Source organism: Erithacus rubecula, assembly GCF_903797595.1.
Source record: "Erithacus rubecula genome assembly, contig: scaffold_171_arrow_ctg1, whole genome shotgun sequence".
Classification (NCBI taxonomy): domain Eukaryota; kingdom Metazoa; phylum Chordata; class Aves; order Passeriformes; family Muscicapidae; genus Erithacus; species Erithacus rubecula.
The window spans coordinates 130502-139351 of record NW_027636137.1 but is presented as its reverse complement, the minus strand read 5'-3'; the positions used below and the strand labels follow the sequence as shown (position 1 = coordinate 139351).

Sequence of the window (8850 nt, the reverse complement as noted above, 5' to 3'; positions counted from 1 at the left end):
TAATTTTGTCAGATTCTTCATGAACTGTTTCAATTTGAATGAACAATTAATGCATCAGTGACTTTAACAGACAGGGAAAAGATGATGATGAGTAAGCAAATAATGGCTTGCTTCAGCACACAGCAGGCTGAAGTTTAAAAAGTGAATTTCTTCATGTTTTGGAGGTTTTGAAGAAGAAAAGGAGAATAAAAATCTTTAAACCTTGGCAGTCTCCTACATAATTATGCCAGTGTTAATGTGGAATCTACAGAGTATCCGCTTAATGATATAGTAGGTGTGGAGTTTTTTAATTCATTCATGGGTATATTTGGGAAATAATCATAGATAATGACTTTTTTCTAACCCTTTACAGGAATATTGCATCTCATGTACAGTCATGCTCTAAACCTATGTGCTGTGGAAAGAACCACTAATGCTTAGATAGCATGGTTTTCATCCAGAAAACTCTTTTTTCCTATTGATTTGAAACTTGTGCCCTGTTCTGCCTGGGTCAGTAGAGCAGTGCCACTCTATCTCCAGATGGAAATTGTCTTTCCCTTTCTTCATCCTGTTCTGAAATCACCTTGAATTCCTGCCTCCCACAGCTCTGCCCACTGACAAATAAGTGCAGCACCAGTCCATTGTCTCCATACCTGTGCATTATTTGATGCCATTCTGCAGAACCTGGTGGAGATGTGTGGGCTGTGAAAGTATTCAAGGATTTCTGTATTTTCACACCTGAATATTGTCACAAATTTAATAATGCCTCTTCTGCCTAATGCAAACTGTTTAAATTCATATGAAGTTCAAAAAACACACCTATAATTATTATCATAAAAATTTTAATTTTGCCACAATACTTGCTTCAAATGTGCACAATTTCATATTAGAGGTACTGGGCTTCCACCTCGTACTGAAATATTTTAATTCAAAGGATAAACCAAGAGGCTTGAAGAAAAGAATGGACCAGATGAAAGCCTCTCTAAATACCATACAAGTCCCAATGAGCAAAGGAGTTATCAACAGTGAAATTTCTTTATTTTTCAAGTTCAATACTAACTTCTTTCTACTTCTAAAACTTCCTATACTTCTTCCATCTAATCCTACATTTTCAACAAATAATCAACTGCTCAGTTCCAATGTAAACTACAGTTCTATATTAACCTATATAATCCTAAAAGCCTAATCTCAAATTTGAAAGAAAAATCCAGATGTCACTGGTTTTTATGGCTGAAGCAGATGTGTGGTGCCAGGACTCCACTTATTGCTTGTCAAATTCAGATATTCGGCTCTGAATATGGGACAGCTTTTTGTGGAGGTACTGGCACCTGCTCTTCATTTCAGAGTAGCTGGGGCTACCCTGTGAAGGAGAAAGCAAAAGAAAATTAGGGCATGCAAACATTTCTGCAGAGTTTAGAATCTGATGTCCTTTGCTTTAAAAAAGCCTTGAGCCACACTCAGCAGTAACCATGGCCCTGCAGGTCTGGTGCCACACATACCTGCTGTAACTGCTGATAATCTGTCAGGATTCGATGAAGCAGCATCTTCAAAAAGTAAAAAAAAAAAAAAAAGAAGAACGTTTCACTCCAACCATAAAATGCAAACCTATGCAAAACACTAAAAGAGCCCTCAGTTTGACTGTAGAGATTTTCTTCCCTGTGAGCCACCACTCTTCTGGGAGCTTGGCAAAAACCAATCCCCAGCTCCAGCATCCCCCAAGATCTGCAATTAAGCCTCTCAATAGGGAACAGAAGGAGCACATGCTCCAAGACTCTGCTTGGGACACACCTCACCTTACTCTTTGTTCACAGACAGCTCAAACAGGGTGTTTTGGGCAGGGTCTCACAAAAATCAGACCCAGCCCAAGCAGTGTCTGAGCACATATGCCAATGCTGCAGTTTCCCTTTGTCTCACTGAGCAGCTCCAGGGAATCCAAAACATTGCTGGGATGAAACACACTCCTCACAGTTTTATCTTTCTTTACCTGATAGGCTTCAGACCCTGGAATCAGACTCTTCCATTGCTCATAAAACTGTGTAAAATCTTTGTTGATCTTATCAATCTGAAAATGTAAATTCCTGTATTCCTCATACTCTGCATTGAAGTCATCCTTGTAGTGCTGGCGTTGCTCCAAGGAGACTATGGCACTGTATTTTCTAAAGGAAAAAATAGATCATTTTTCTGTGAGTGAACTCTAAGAGAACATTCTAATGTGTTCCTATTCCATAAAGCACATGTGTCGTTTTGCAGCAACCACGTGGCAAATGTCAAACAGAGACTCCCAAGGTTCGAGTTAGTTGCTCTGGGACTGACTGTTTCTACAGGCAAGTTCTTTGCTTTAAGAGGATGTAGTCAGGTCACTCCAGAAATCTGCCACATTTCTATGACACTTAGTTACTAATAGTTTATATTGTAGAGGTTTCCTTCATTAGCAAGTGAAGCACATTTAGAAAATATTGGCACTTCTTTCAAATATCAAATGACCAACAAAGACCACAACTTCAGGAAGAGAATAAACATTGCTAAGCTATATTATCTTTCTCTATAGGAAAAACTTTTAAATATACATTTACTTTTGAGAACCCATCTGAAATACATTTTTGGCAGGAACTGAATTTATGGTTCTGGTTACACAGAGTTGAACTTATGAGCTCCATTGATGTCTGCCTGTCTAACAGCAAAGCAGAGTTCATGATAATATTTGATTCTTCTAGTGGACAGCATTTACAAAACTGAGCCTTGAAATGAGGTGCTTGTAATGCAGCCATTAAAAACAAACTCTGTATAAGTCTGAAAGTGCAACTACAAAAACGCAAACCACATCAGCTCCTAACGAGGGTAAAACTCATTAATGCCTGAAGCATCTGATGGGTGAAAAATTTTCTTCATTCCCTTCTCATTCAAATAAAAATGAGTAAGGTTTACCAAGCTCGTGATACAAATCCAAGAAGAAGTGTCAATGAGAATAACAGACACCACTTCCCAACACTGACACACCAATGCTTCTGCTCCTCCTGGCCTTTGGAATGACACCAGCTTCTTTTGAATGACAAAAACTCCCTCACACGGGAAAAAATCCTTGTAAACACCCTGAGATTAATTGCTACAAGCATTAAAACATTAACAAGTTGAAATTCAGTACCAGGACAGAGAGCAGCTTGTGCCAGGGATGCATCCCAGGCCAGATGCACCTGACTGCTGTGCTGGTGTGTTCTGAAATCCACAGATGTCTTTCAACATCTGGGGAGGTACTAGAGAAGAAATAGCCTGGACTTCTGGGTTCTGCCCAGTGACATTTCCTGGCAAGAGTCCTTGCACAGGCCTCACTCAGCTGCTCCCCTGCAGGACCACCTTGCCCTCAGCCTTCCCACGGAGCATCCCTGGCTGTATCCAATGTGACCCAGGGCCCTGCAGTGCCTGCTCCAAAGGGCACAGCTGCCCCAGAGCCCCAGGGCTGCAGGAGGCCTGGGTGCCCTTGCCAACATCACTGCTCTGACAGCAGCTGGCAGCCATTCCAGTGTTTGATACCACACACACACAGTTCTGCCTCCCCTCCTGCACTGCAAATACAAGGGGGGGATGCAGCACCACTGCTGCAGCTGACCCTGAGCAACTGCACTGCAGGAAGGGAGGGCCAGCCCAGCCTGAACCCACCTCGGTGTTCATTTCAGCTCTTAGCCGTGCAGGGCCAGCAAAACCTTCTCAACATCATCCTTTCAAAACTGGGAAGAGCTTCACAGGGCACCCACTGCGAGTGGCAAGGCTCAACTGCTCTTTCACTCACCTCAAGTAGTCTGCTTGGGTGTTTGTGGCAGAGCATGTGGAGACAATGGAAGTTTGTTTTCCTTCTCCTGCAGAAAAGCAGAATTTTGACACTCTTCATCAGGAGATCTTTCAAAAGCCAAAAAATACCCACTGGATGGTCTTGTAAAAGTCCTTCAGAGCTTTGTTCTCACAGTAAATTACTCTGAAAAAAGCTCCAAAAATCAATAATGGGGCACACAGAATTTTCTCTCCAGTGGCCAGTTCTGGGCTGTAGAAAGAAGGCATGGCCACTTTTCTCTACTGCACTACCATGGTGTAAAGCCCAGCTCAGCTTTTCTGTTTTGAATGCATGAGGTGGCATCTCTACAGCCATTCCAGTCATGCAGCAGCAGATGCAGTTTCACAAAAGACAACAGCTTGAGATAGACAGAGGGGGAGAGAGAGTGATGAACATGGAGGTTCTAAAAAGAAATAGAGAAAAAAGCTGGAGTTCTTCTCATGCCATGTTTTTATGGCCACTTCCTTGTCCATTCCAGAGGCCCAAAGTTCCCATGAAACAAAGTTTGGATGAAAATTTTCTGCACTCTTGTCAGCAGGAGAGTCACAGTATGTTCAATACAACCTGTAAGAACATCTTTGCTGTGAGCATTTCATTTCCAAAAGTGCCTTTGCTCTCATGGCTCAGTCAGCACAAAAGCTGCAGCCTAAGCCCCAACTTGAAACACAGTCCAGATTTTTCCTTCACCAGCTGCTCTGAATTTTGTGGCTCCTGAAGAACAATGCTCATGTGTTTTTAGACTCAAGCAAGAATCTTTTTCTTGCTGTAGAGACTGTGTGTAAGGAAAAGACACTTGCATCCCTTCCAGCCCGAGATCTAAGAGCAGCTGTGACCATCTGTACCTGTGGGTACTCAAATCTTGGGCAGTATAAAGGTGGTACCTCCAGAGCCATTTGGGGACCCCCACCACTGACAAGACCAAGGGTGAAGATGGACTGGCTGTACCACAGAGAATCCATGTGGTGGTGATGTTTTCATACCTAATGTTTCTCTCTTCTCTACACCCCACCTCTCCTCTCTTATTCCTTTCTATCTCTCTGGGTTGCATTTACTGTTAATAACATCTGTACAATTGAAAAGGATCTCACTTGTTGCCTAATTCAGGCAGAGGCTGTCTGAATAACCAAATCTTTACACCACAGTTCTCCAGGGAGGAGTTAGGAAAAGCAGCATATTAATACCTTCATCAAAATCCAAAGGATGTGACTGCTTCAGCCTTCCCAATTCATTTTTCTCTCCGTTTGAATTGGAGATCTCCATCTGCTCCATGGCAGGCTCTGGGACTCTAGAACTCTGGAACTTGTTGTTCTGGTGCACCTCATGGGTGCAGGGGGAAATGGAGCCAACCCTTGGAGACATGTTCTGATTACAAAGGGCTGTGGAAGGCAGCACCCAGGAGGAAGAGAGACCTCCAGCTGCTGGCTGGACGTGACTGGTGAACTGCTGGTGACCAATTCGCCTCTTCTTGCTCAGCACAGGACTGGTGAAGTCAGAAGCCAGAGGCCGTTTCTGCATCAATAACAAATTAATTAATTCATTAATCTATCATCAGGATCAGGATTTGCTCCCATTTGTAAAAAAGGAGCATTTCTGAAGTGCCAATGGTTAAAAACAAATTTTCCTTAAATAAAAAGATCATGCATGTTCTATGTCATTCCTACTTTCTCATCAAGAATTCAAGTTTGTAGCTAAAAGGCTTTGGTAGAAAGACACTCCCTTCAGCAGCTCTATCTAAGGCTTCCCCAAAATGGGGAGGTCCAGTTGTTTTTTTCTAGCTCCCAATTCATGCTTGTACACAGCTCTTGCTGTCACACATACACATATGATTTACTAAAGAGTCTGTTTTAGCTGTCTCCCTGTTAAAGACAAGATCAGTGCATCACTGACACAACCCAGGAGTACAGGGTGTGCTGGTTGGTTGTGAATTCTCATCAGGATGATGAAAAAAGACATCAGTCACATGTCAGGATAATCTTGTGCTTTTAGGTGCAGTTGCCTTCACTCCAGCAGCCACTCCACTCTTTAAACTCAAAAGCTGATGGCTAAAATATTCTTTACTTTATACAAGAGACTTTCACAAGTGGTGACTTATGAGCTCTTCCATTTTCTTCAGTTCACTTCCATCTCTCAGCTCCTCCCAAGGACCTTCTCAAAGGTGCTGGCTCACATGGCACAGCACACGGGCACAAGCTCCTCACTCCCACAGCAAAATCCAGGACTGAGGATGGAGTAGAACAGGACAGCCATGCTGTTCCCAGGCAGGGCAAAGGAGGAGAGAAATTAAGGCAGAGAAGGGAGTGAGGGAATATCACACTTCTCTAGAACCTGTCATTTCACATGGATAGTGTAGATCTGGAGTAAACAATGAGAATGAAAGCAAGAGAGAGGGAAAAGGAAGCCAGAGGGCCCCATCTGCCCCACCCTTTTATGTACAGCAGCCTCTTATGTACAGTAGTCTTTTGTCCCAGTTTTGTCATGCATGCAGAGCCAGCCCTTTGAGCCGTTCTGCAGGGAATGAGTTGAGAGTGGGGACTGAGCTCAGATCTCCAGGCAGAGCAGGAAGTTGGCTCAGGACAGTGCTGCTGCACCCCTGCAGGATCCTCTCTTCTGATCACAACCTTCCTGCCAAAGCAGTCAGAATGCCTGAGGCACAACATGCTTTGGCCTGGTCACATCACAGCTTTTACACCATCAGCAGAGGGCCAAACCTTAATACACAATAGAGAATGTTAAAAATGCACCAAATACCTGAGCAGGTCTTGCTGGAGCATGTGTCTCAGAAGGTCCTGGAGATGGTGCTTGCCTGGTGCTGGTGGGGTTCTGAGATGGAGTTGATTTGCTGTGAGGGTGGTGAAACATTTCATGTTCCAAGGCCTCAATATCAACAGTCATAGTTCTTTTGTTTCAGGTTATACAGACATTCAGTGTCAGGAGCCAAGGAAACAGCATGAAGCTGATTTGAGGGAGCTTTAGGCTGGATATCAGGAAAACATTCTTGCCCCAGAGAGCGCCCAAGCTCTGGAACAGGCTCTCGTGGCCCCTGGTCACTGTAGCAGGAGCTCAAGAAGCATTTGGACAACAGTCTTGGGCACAGGGTGTGATTCTTGTGGTGTCCTGTGCAGGGCCAGGGAGTTGGACTGCAGGACCCTGATGGGTTGCTGCTGACTCAGCATATTCTAACAAGTGAGGCTTCATCTCCCAGGGTGTTTGTTCTGAAGAGTCTCTTCTCCTTCCTCTAAAGACTGAACTTACCTAGCAAGTATCACCTTCAACTTCTCCCTATCCATTTCAGTGTAGCCAGGCCAATCAGTCTGAAGGGTCTGAAACAGATGTTCCTTCAGACTGAAGGAATTATCCTTTAGATTCAGGTTGGCTACCTACAGGCAGACATTTCAGAAAACAAACCTTTATTATGGTTGCTAAATGCAAACTACAGAAATCCAGCTAGTTCTGAACACCTCTTTGTGTTCACCCAACTGGAACTGAACAATATCCTTTGACACAGAGAGGATTTATTCCTCTATCACATGAGTTTTAAGCTGAATCAAAGTATCACTGATTGGAAACAAGTGAGTATTCATATTTCATAAGTGTTCCTTTCAAAACAACATTTAGTGCCACAATGTGTAAGCAGAGCTGGTCAGGCCCAGTGTCCCTCCCTCTTCATGTGGCAGAGCCAGGGTTCATTCCTGCAGAGTCCTTCTATGAGAAAGTCGTGCTCTTGTCTTGTTCTATTCCTTTGACAGTAAATGAGGTTCATATCTTTCTCAAGACAAATACAAAATCTACTCAAAAAGGTAAAATGAGGTAGTAAAACCTCAAGACCACTGATATGAAGTGTGCTGGTTTAGACTACATCACCTGACACTGCTGAGAGTTCCTGCTGAGATGGAGACAGGAAAATCTCCATCAATTTGATCGCTATAACACATTAAATAACTCAACAACACACCACCATCATCTCTCAAAATCTGCCCTTTTTCTTTCTTTGAAAACATAATAAACACTGATATTGCTCTGGTGGTCTCTGTTGATGTCTGTCTCTCGTTATAAAAAATGCAAAGTAACAAATATACCCAGAATCAAGAATTCATGTCTTAAAACCAGAACTAAGATTGTGTTGGAAAGGGAAGCAAGTATGTGAATCCATTTAAGAAGCAACTCTGTGCATCCAAAACTGTGTCCATCTGAATTATCCCCCCCGGACGTTGCTCATAGCAAAAGAGGAAATATTCTGATGATCTATGAATGTTTGCATAATTCAACAACAGCCATGTTGAACAGGAAATATTTTAAAAGGAAAGTTTCTTATTTAAACAGTGGAGGAACAAGTAAAAATTAAGGATAAAAGAACAACGTGGCAGAAGAAAATTGCTGGAGCCAAACTGCACAATCTCACCTGCTGGAGGATCTTGCCAAGGGTTCCCTTGTCCTTTTGCATGACTCCATCTCTCTGCAAGCGGGCAAGTAACTCTGGCTTCTTGTACGTCCTCAGAGCAAGCAAATGAATCACCCTGTCCCTGTAGGGTCGGCGATAAACAGCAGTGCAAGGACTCTCTTCACTCTCTGCTGGCTTCATGGCTGTTTTCTTCTTCTCAGGTGCACAATGTGAAATGTTTGGTTGGGCTCTTATGATGTCTACTTGTTTTCCAAAGGAAACGAAAACAGAAAAAGAAATGTCATAAGGGGAATTTGGGAGAAGGCAAGCAAGTTGATTTAAAATTATGATGGAATTCTTTGAGACAGAGCTGAACTTGCATATCCTTGTGGATCACTGTGAGGTCAGAATATTCTCTGATTCTGTAACAAAGCCCAATCCCTGACTGGCACTACGTGGAGCATGTTGCAAGGGCACCCTCTACCCTACCAGCAACCAGACCTGTCTCACCTGAGTTCCTCTGTGCCAGGCCAAAGCAAAATTTGCCAGCCCCAGTTCCACAATTGTCTCACTACTGCCACTCTTCAATACCAATTGCTCAATGTGAAGTATTCCCTTAGGATCTATGCAAACTCTCACCAAGAATCACAGAAATCATCATTCACATGTG

At 43.2% G+C, this 8850-nt stretch overlaps 1 long non-coding RNA gene across 2 annotated transcripts; it reads right to left on the bottom strand.

The window, feature by feature from the left end:
• Positions 1-1213: 1213 nt before the first annotated feature.
• Positions 1214-8435, bottom strand: LOC306815615. Of its 2 annotated transcripts, none has more exons than XR_013777426.1 (3): positions 8202-8435; positions 6551-6641; positions 1214-1339 (listed from the first exon to the last, which is right to left on the bottom strand). It is a non-coding gene; the product is annotated as an uncharacterized lncRNA (long non-coding RNA). The 2 variants fall into 2 exon arrangements; XR_013777427.1 differs by lacking the exon at positions 1214-1339 and adding an exon at positions 5094-5311.
• Positions 8436-8850: the final 415 nt, after the last annotated feature.